The sequence below is a fragment of the Saccostrea cucullata genome, unplaced genomic scaffold, assembly GCF_032062105.1.
Source record: "Saccostrea cucullata isolate Sc308-1 unplaced genomic scaffold, CSIRO_AGI_Scuc_v1 ctg322, whole genome shotgun sequence".
In the NCBI taxonomy this organism is placed as follows: Eukaryota; Metazoa; Mollusca; class Bivalvia; order Ostreida; family Ostreidae; genus Saccostrea; species Saccostrea cuccullata.
The window spans coordinates 129,460-140,019 of record NW_026926684.1 but is presented as its reverse complement, the minus strand read 5'-3'; positions in this window follow the sequence as shown (position 1 = coordinate 140,019).

Below are 10,560 nucleotides of genomic sequence, written 5' to 3'. Positions count from 1 at the left end.
GTAGGTCGCGGGTTTGCTTTTGTCATCAATTTTGGTACACAATTTTGACGATTCGAGCGGTTGTTTTGTGCACATTTGATTATGACGTCAGTTACGTCACAAAAGCAACGTCACGTTGTTTCCCGTTTAATTCTCTGCAAATGACTTCAAGTCTGTACGAATTTAAAAGTAGATTTAACAAAAAGTGCATGCTTTTGTACGTAAACCTCGTACATGTTTTATGATTAAAATTCAGTCTGAATTCTGGTGTGATTATATGTAATGTCTTAGGACTAATTAAATACAATACCAAATGAAAGCAGTGTAAGAAAGAAGTGTAACTTAACTGCTAAAAGTCAATCAGAATAAATCAGCGTTAAAGTTATGGCTTGCTGAAAGAAAGTTATCATGAATAAAAAATTGCTTAGCGAGTAACTTGAGTGATTGTATGTGCGCACGTTATTTGAAAATCAGGGGAACTTGACTTTAAATCAAAACCGGGGCGAAAATATGCGTATACTTTTCAGGATGGAAATTATTCCTCATCACTAAAAACGAGTTATATTTAATTACAAGTATTTTCCTGTTTTTTTTTTTTTTTTTAAATTATCATTATTAATATTGGTTGGTTGTTATTTATTTAAAAACGTGCAGTCGCCTTGTTTTGCTTGCTAATAAATTGTGAAATGCATTTAAAAATAAAATTTATTCAAACATCTGGATTTTAAGACTTACAAAACACTGTAAACAATTTACAAGTATAATATTTTTCTATATATTTTTTATGACAAAAGCTCAACATGTAAAAGCCAAATGCAAGTATTTTACATTTTGCATATTAAAATTTAATTCAGAAAATTCGAAACTAAAAAATGCTTTAGATTTAGAGCCAAATACTATAGCTTGCGACTAATATAGAAAGAACATTGCAGGTAACCCCCCCCCCCCCTCGCCCACTTATTTCCTCACTATAGGGATGTTTTTCCTACCGTTTTCAAATAAAGTGATCAAAATTTTGTTTTATGACTGAAATCCTATTGACCATGCATTTCCTAAAAATACAGGTACTAATATTTTTTCACTCGCGGTGAACATTGTCGCTGCATGTTAATGTCGCTGCACGAGGATTATTTATACCGTTCATTCTGACTTTGTGATCAGAATATGAATTTCACAATACTAGTGAAAATAAGTTGCTGGTCATCCTAATATGTCTCGGCAATAAATTAAATGATGAATAAAATTAAATTTTGTATCGATATCACCTTTTAATTCTTGCATATTCCATAGGTCAATATATTTACACTCGTACCGTAAAACGTGACTATGTTCAACAAATGACGTTGTAGATATTAATTACGCCATAAACGCCAAATTTTAGCATTTTAAAAGAAAACTTTGAAATTATTTAGCAAAAAATCTAGCGAGAAGACGTATTGATTTTTTTATATTAATGGTTTTGATTTTACCTCATCTTGACATTTTGAAATTCCTAAATAATTCGTCTACATCTTTAAAAAGTTATCCAACCTTTTAAAAAGAAATTATTTTCACAAAATTGGCTTAAAAACGTCATTTTCCCATATATTTCAATGGTAAAAGCGTCAAAAAGGATTAAAAACTATACCGCGTTTACAGTACTATAACATTAAAACTACTTAGGCAAATTTAATAAAAATTGCAGATGATACGCTTTAAATTCTAAGGAACATTTTGTCAAATTTCCGGGATATGTTTTCTCGTAATAATCTTTATGCAGTAAACCCGCGACCTACCTTAAGAGGTAATGAGTTCCATTCTTCAATAACAAGGGGAACGAAAGTTGACTTGTAAGCTTGCAATCTACATTTGGGTATATTATAATTCTGTGAGTTTCTCATACTGTAACTTGATGAATTACATCGTAAGTTTGGGATTATATCAGTCAGATATTCAGGAACTTGGTTTTTATCAATTTTATACATTGTAGTTAGTCTAACGTTATGCTAATCTCTCAATACAATGCGTCTAGCATTTGTTAATATTCAAATGTTGTAGCAAACAAATAATTGTATAGGGACAAAAAGTTATGCTAATATCTCAACAAAACTCAATACAATACCATCCGTTTGTTAGTAATAGTGTCAGGAGTTATAAATACCAAGTTAATGTCACTTGATGTGCCTTAGTAAATACTTATCAACAGTAAACAATAAGGAGTACAGATCACTACTTGCGTCTCAGTAAACACTCTTAAACTAATAAAGCAATCAAACGTTGCTAACAATTCAACACTAGTTCAGGTTGATAATTACCCATCATGGCAATTTTTTTTAACATTTTAAAAAATAACATATATGAAATGATTCCGGACAACCCACAGGCCCGTCCGGTCAGTCTGGCATACTGTGGCGATGTGTAATTTTCAAAGAGGAGGATTAAAATATAATAACCACTAAACTGATCATGAATTACAAAAAAAAATCAACTTCTTCTAACATATTTTTCAGTGATAATATAATATTGCAAATAAATTCTTGTTAATAAGTAGAAAGTGATTAGACAACTGGATGAAATGTATCAAAATTTTCATTAGTAAATATTAGTTTAAAAATTGAACAAACATAAAATATATATTTTATTTAAAATTGTTTAAAATCATAATAATCAATAACCCATTCTTAAACTGTTAATCATTGTGTCGTTATTAAATAGTTTTCCTCGTTAAAGTTTTTCATATTTTGAAGACCTTTAAACATTATCATTTGAAATTTGTAATATGTATACATTGTATTCAAACATACGCTTATATGTGAAGTAATAAAAACTATCAAAATGTTTGTAATTTGTTAATAGACGCAGTGTTTTGAACATCAAAATGTTTCAAGAATATTTTTCTCAATTTTTTGTCCAGTAGAGATAGATTAAGAGCATTGATAATTTAAAGCAGTTTTGTTGCAAAAATCATAGTGTGTTGACAACATTAAGTGTTGTCGAATTTTACGCAAGATTCCATACTTAAAAGATGTGAAAGTATTTTCCCTTTGCACTATATCTGAAATTATTCTCTTTTCATGTTTTAAAAAAAAAAACTAGCGGAAGGTCCGTACGAGTGCTTTTATGGAATCGATGTTACTTTTACACACCAATTTAAAATGCTGATTATTACTTGCCTATTTATTTATATACAATTATACATATGAGGACTCCACACTATTATTATAACCATTACTCAAATTCCCTTGAATATTTTGTATTATATCTTTAAGGAAATATAATGGATCCGGTTTTAATTTTACCCACCAATATAAAATTCTGATTGTCACTTGTCTATTGGAATAAAATCGTTTTAATTGGATGATCGAAAATGAATTAGCATGTATTTGTGTATAAGTATGTATTTGTTTATTATAGTGTCATTATGCATGTATGGAAATGATCACTTTGAACTCTGTCCATCGAATTTATATGTCATTTAGTATATGCACAGATACAAAATTCTTAAGTGCTTTAATAAACCAATAAAAAAAATTAAACTATCTATTTCTAAAACTCTATTTCTATTGATTTTAGCGGCCTATTTCAATTATATATAATTTTAATTTTGCATAAAATGATTAAAAGAATGATACAAGTATTCCAAAAATTAGGGCATCCATGTTCAAAGACATTTTGTTAGTTTTTTTTTTTTTTTTTTTTTTTTTTTTTGTGGGCTTTCTGCTACCTAAGATATAATTCTTAATATATAGTTTCAAAGAAAAATTGGCATATAAACAGTTTAGATTTTAAGAATAATTCAAAATAGATAAATTTTAAGATTTTTTCTGAAAGATGTGGACAGATTCAACATTAATTAAATGTTTTCCAATAAAGATTTCAAATATTCTCTTGGCAAATGAATATTTTTGTTTTATCTTTTATGTTTCAGCATAAATTTGATGTGATTTGGTGCATAGCTAAATAAATATGATATCACACTTCGAATACTTTATGTTCAATTTTGGCTGTTGAACTTTTAGAGGCATTTGCTCTGAAACTTGTATGAAAATTAACCTGGGGGGATATATCTTTATGGCTGTATTATTTTGTTAGTTTATGACTGTCACAGATAGTCGAGCGGGTCTACTATTTCTTTTAGCTTTACTAAGTTTAAATATAACCCAACCATTTTGTCCAGATAATTAAAAAAATTAATTGCAATAAATGTACGAATATGCAAGATCTGTTGTTTGTCTTATAAAGGGTTTTTGTCCTGCCACCTTCCACTCCACAGTCTAGAGGGAGATCTCTAGGGCTCAAGGGTTGTCGTCTCTAGACTACTACTCCTCTTGATGGGAGGTCGGATTCACTCAAGGCACTGGGTAGCCTCTCGACACAATCTAAGCATAAACTTTTAACTAGGGATGGATGGAACCTGCTAGAACACGCACATACAAAGGTTTTACTAATAAGCTCTTCTGGCTTGATACTAAAAGATAATATACTTTACTCATTATCACATTTACTGATAATGTACACAAATGTAAGTGTAAAATTTGTTACCTGAAATTTAAACACAAAAACAATCCAGTTTTTTTAAACAAACATTTCGTCCGTGCATGTGTGTTTACATGTATCTTTTTTTATTCAATGTAATACTGTACATTTCTCGCCATGGTCTCGTTACCTAGATTCAAATGTTGTTTTTTAACTCCATAACATTAAATGAAAAATTTATCAAGTATTGGAATCACATTTTGAACATGCACGCGTGGGGTAAAATCCTTTGCTGTGTATATTGAAGCGTATCTAATCCCGTTAGTCTAGATATGACTACATTCACAAGTATATGCATCGAAGATTACTGTCTTAAACAAAAAGTATACACAAAAAGAATTAGCTTTAATCCGCAGATAAACAGAATGTTATGCGCAATCAAAGGAGATCCTTTACTACTTCAGTGAAAATATTGTTAGTTTGAAACGAAGAACAAAATTTCAAAAAAGGGGGAGGGGCTGCTAAACTCAAAACCTCTATTTCACTGAAGGGAAGTGGGCAGTATTAGATATATTAGATATTAATGTCATTGATAGGTCCAAAAAATGCTCTTTTATGCCAATGTTTTAGTCATAAAGATATTAACTGCTGTAAAGGGGAAATTTCAGACTACTGTGTTAAAGCGTATTTTAGAAGAGGTGCAATAAACTATGACAAACAACAAAGATCGAGAAATAAAGCTGAGAAGTCAGTTAAAGAATTTGAAGTAATGCAAAAAGCAAACACCAACCTCTGAAAGCGTCAAAAGTGGGTTCAGCATATCACGTAGACATGTCAAACTAACTGTGTGTTAATGGTCATGTTGTGGAAAATGGAAATTTCAGTAGATTAGTTGTGAAAACAGTGGTAACTGAAATGCATTCTAGATAATTTTAACAGTTACAGCCAATAATTTTTTTTTTCTAAAATACGAGGGGTGATCAAAAAGTTCCCTAACTAATTGAATAACTTCTAAAACAGAAATGATATAGAGTTTCAGTGTTGAAAATGTTTCAAAGTAGTCCTCTCTGATTTTAATGCGCATCTGCAACAATTCTGCCCATGCGCGGATCACGTGATATAGGCGGTCACGTGACATGCTCCTTAGTGTTCTGTCACAGAATCTTAAAACTTTTTCCGACTCTTTTATTTCTTACCATGCAGGTTATTTTTTCCAATAAAAACAGTCCATTTGTCAAAAATGGCCTAATCTCGGCAATAGTGTGGGTGGATAATGATATCCTTTTGCAGAATGAGCATGGTGACCATCAAAACCAAGTCATCTGTCTTTTGAGCGTCGTTTTTTCATGTGGATAAAGTCTGGGTGCCTTTACTTTATCATATCTGATATGTTTAAAGACTAAATAAACGATATTTTAGGTATTTGATAATTATATTATTATAAAGATTTTCATCTATTTTTCCAACTGTGAGTTGGCGATCTTTTTTATCAAACTGCTTAACATTGGACACGTCTCTCCCAGTTTGCTTTCACTGTGCAACAGAACAAACATCAATTTTAAACATCTCTCTTCCTTCACTTAAACAATCAATCCAATTAATGACAAAACTTCTAGCAAGTCTTTTGTCTTCATAAACCGTATACAAATAATTATAAACTTTTACAAAAGAATTTCCAAGATATACGGTTAACTTTACAGCCGTTCGAATTCTTTTCTCGAATACGACTGAGTCAACCATTTTTTGTCACAAGTGATCTACCTTTTGACGTCATTTTCACATTATGACGTCACAAACACGGATAAAGGTTTCATGACATATGCTATTTATAGAGCATGTGCATGACGTTATGTGTGCCAAATTTCATTTTAATCTGAATTGTGGTTTTGTAAATATAGAGATAGTTCGCGAAGTTTTTGATCACCCCTCGTAAGATTAAGAAAATATTTAACTTCTATTATTCCAGATATTCATAATATTTCCTTATGTCTAAAAGAAAAGCCCCATTTAAATGCACATACAGTGTATTGACAGATATAAATTACACAGTCATTGAGTTTAGAATTTTATTCCTGGCGTATCATGTGTTTTTGCCATGCTTTCACTTGCTCTAGAAACTGTGTGTAAATCTTCATGAGGCCTGCAATTTCCAAGCAACATGGATGTATTTTGGAGACATTAATTAAAGAACAATCTGGGCCCAGAAGACATAAAAACTCCAGCATTTCAAAAGTCAAGTACAATGTAGAATCGAAACCAGTGTTTTAAGAACTAGAATAACTTATATAACAGGATAAATTGAAATATAAAGTTGCTCGTATATCACATTGATTCTGATGGTCAACATTAAGCAGCAAAAAATAGCTGATTTACACATTTTTGATATATCATTAATGTAATATTTTCCAAGGACTTGCTTCGAGAAGTAACCCTTCTAGACAAAATAGAAAAGAGATAAAAATAAGAAGAAATAATCCAGTGAATATTATTTATTAATGCAGATTTAAATCATTAATAAAGAAATGTTTTAACAACTAATTGAATATAGAACATTTTGTTATACAACGTTTATAAATGTGGAAGTAAAACCTTCAAGAAAATATAGAAATATACCATTTAAAATAACAGGCAAGTAGCATCTAGGGAGGGGGCATTATGGCCTGTCCCCTTTTTTCAGACAAAACATTTTTACTTATTTAAAAATGTTAATTGAAAGTTTGGTCCTCCTCCCTGCTTTTTATTGCGATATAGCCAGCCAAATAAAGGATGATTAGTTGTGTATGAATAAATTTTGGTATTGAAAGAAATTGGAATGTAACACCCCATCCCCCCCCCCCCCCCCCAAATACAATAGGATTTTAGAGTTTAGAGGATTTTCTTTTTTTTGTGATTTTTGTTTTGAAGTTAAGATGATTCTATTATCCTAGCTGCCTCACCCCATCTTCCAAAAGCGATACTACGTCCTTATATTAATAATTATTAATGCATATTTTAATCATCTTTATTGCAAAGATATGTAGTCACCAATTATATAAAATATATTAATTATCATATACATGTTTAAAGGTATTACTGATTTTAAAACTCATTGTTGAAAAAAGAAAAATTATCTGAAGCATGAAACGTCTAAATATATTACATGTTATACTCTAAATATGATTACATACATCTAATAGGATAGTGAATACATTCATAAAAAGTTATCCTCCCAAAGCCATTACAACATAAAACATTAACAGTCTACATGTATTAGCTATACATACTAGTAGTATAAGCAATATTATTATTTAGGATTTTCTTTGAAATTAATAGAGAGTGCTTTGAGATCACTAGCCTTTAGTATTGAACACGCTTACTATTTATTCAACATCGATCTGACTGTACCTGTTGTTAGAGATATCTTTCTTAATATTAAAAATCCCTCGAATATTTCTCACTAAAAAGGAAACACTTATTGTTTTGATGATTTGAGCTAAATTTTTGTTATACTGTGTCTTTTTCTAAAATCCCTCTTTGCTACCTAGAGAAGATAAGTATATGATGTGGCTTATATGATAATATCAAAAGACATTATACATTAAATATTTTTAGCCGGGCTTATTGCTTAAAGAGCAATTGCCGGCTTATGTCATTCTGTTCAAGGCAGGAAGTCAGCCCCATAGTCGCCATTTTAAAGTTACGAGTAAAAATATAGTTCTTGCTCTCAACCGTTTTTGAGATTATACAAACGCTAAATAAAGCAACAAAAATAAAACGAAGTTTTGTCTTTATAAAACATAAGTAGTAATGACTTTGAAAACTTCAGTTCTAAGTCAAAGAACATAGTTCATTAGCGTAAGGATTTTTGATAATCAGTGTTATCGTAGTTCTCTACACATACAGGTAAAGTAGGAGAGGGAACCAGACTGGCCTGTTTGTTTACATTCAGCTGCGGTACCATATTAATTCTGATTCTGACAAAATCTTATTAGGATCGAAAAACTCACTGTCAGTGTCTTATCATTTATATTGATAGTTTTAGAATAATTTTTTTCATCAGAATATAAACGTGTGATTCATGTAAGAAATTCATTCTATTCTGTAAATGAGCCCGGCTCTCTGTACTTCTGAGTACTTTGATTTCTTCCGGCATATAAAATTTTTGATAAGCTAAACAAAGTTGACATTCGATTTTCTCTTACTGTAGATCTACGTAAACAAACTTTAAACTATTGTTAATATAGTGTTTAACAATAGATTCTATTTCAAAATACAAAGTACTTAAAGTAGTCATTAATACATCTATAGAGATAAAACTAATTAAATCAATTCTTGAATTTTTGCCTATGAAAGTACAGTCCATCATATTTTGATTGAGATAAATAAATAATGAAAACAAGATGGCAAATCCATTGAATTCATAGGTCTGAATTAAAAAAAACACACTCTAAGGTACACAGTTACATACCAGAGTACCCATATGTGATAAAATTTTGCATTATCTACAAATCAACTGAATTTATTCTAAACATAGCTTAATTCCTAGGTTACGAAATACGTATTTACGGATACATGTATGAGACCTCTATCAGTCTACGAACTGTATTATGTTGGTTAACAATGACGCTTTCGTATTTCCTTGATTATATTTCCTGATCACATTTATTTGAGAAAAAATACATTTTTTCTTGCAGAAAGGGTCCTGACATTCTGGAAGTAATCAATGATCAATAATTTCCAAATAGTTTATAATTTTTCATTTAAAAATGAGAATTTACTCTTGAATATTTGAATTAATTAAATATGATACATCGTGTTTAACAGTAATGCATAATATGGACCTATGAAGTTAAGTATGCATGCATAATTTTTTGTTTGAATTAAAAAAAAACAACTTTTACTCACTAAGTCAGGGTATTCATCATGCTTAATATTGATGGACAATCAATAATATAATTGATATCTGCAAATATATCCTCTAAACAGGTTAAAATCATTAAGAATGGCATTTTTATTAAAATTATAATAGGATGAAAAATAAAAAAAAAAATTCTTATTTTACACATTACTTTAAAAAACTTTGAAATAAAGTTAACAGATCTAAATACATGTATATTGAAACAAAATGCTTAATATTCTTATTCTGAATTGTATAGTAAAAGTAAGTGTGAATGTACAACTTAACAAGACATATTTAAGGGTAACCACGTCATGAAGTTTTTTTTCCTTAAACAATATGCATCTGTTTGTTTCAAAGTTTTGTAACTTCTGAATCTCTGGAACCCGATTCAGATATCCTTCGACTTATCACAGCAATCCAAGCGTCTCGGGCTCTTCGATTTTCCAAAGCTAGTTTGACATTTAGATGTGTTGTCGATAGAAAAATTCCATAAAGATCTGGAAAAATAACAGTTGACTAATGATACATCGTCCAGAAATTATAGACTATAAGATAGTTGATAAGTTGACACGTGTTTCTGAAACGTTTCATTACAAAACTTACAAATGGGTAAGTTTTATAGAATTTTACAAAGTCATAAAATCACTAAATGATTTAAATACACCAAAAAAGTGTTTGTCAATTTTCGGGTTGAATTAAATGATTTATCTTGGGATGATTTATCATCATGATAAGGAGCACGATAATTTTGTATAAATTTCAGCTATAGCGAAAACATTATAATTTACCTCAAACATTCATTCATACAATTATTAGAACGAGGGAAGGGAAATTTGAAAATGTTGACAATTTGCCTTATGTACATTTTTAATCAATTCTCTTTGAAAGTATAATAAGAAATTTATCATTTCTGAAAGGTCATTTATTATCATTAGACCCACACCGATGAAACAAAGTACGACCTTCCAACAATATATGAAATAAATAAACGAGAACGTCAGTATTGAGTTATTAATTTTTGATGTTTACGGATAGATATTAAAGTAAATTTTCATACGGCACCAAAGCGTATTTTTTAAGGTATCCTACCCATATCAGGACCTAATTTTCTAACTTTAAATATCAATTGTGTATAAAATACTCTATTATTTCAAAGCATTTTACAGTAGAAAAGGATTTATCAAGAAAAAATACTTTAAAAATCATTACCTAAGTAGTAATTAATCATTGAAGATTTGCGTTGAAGT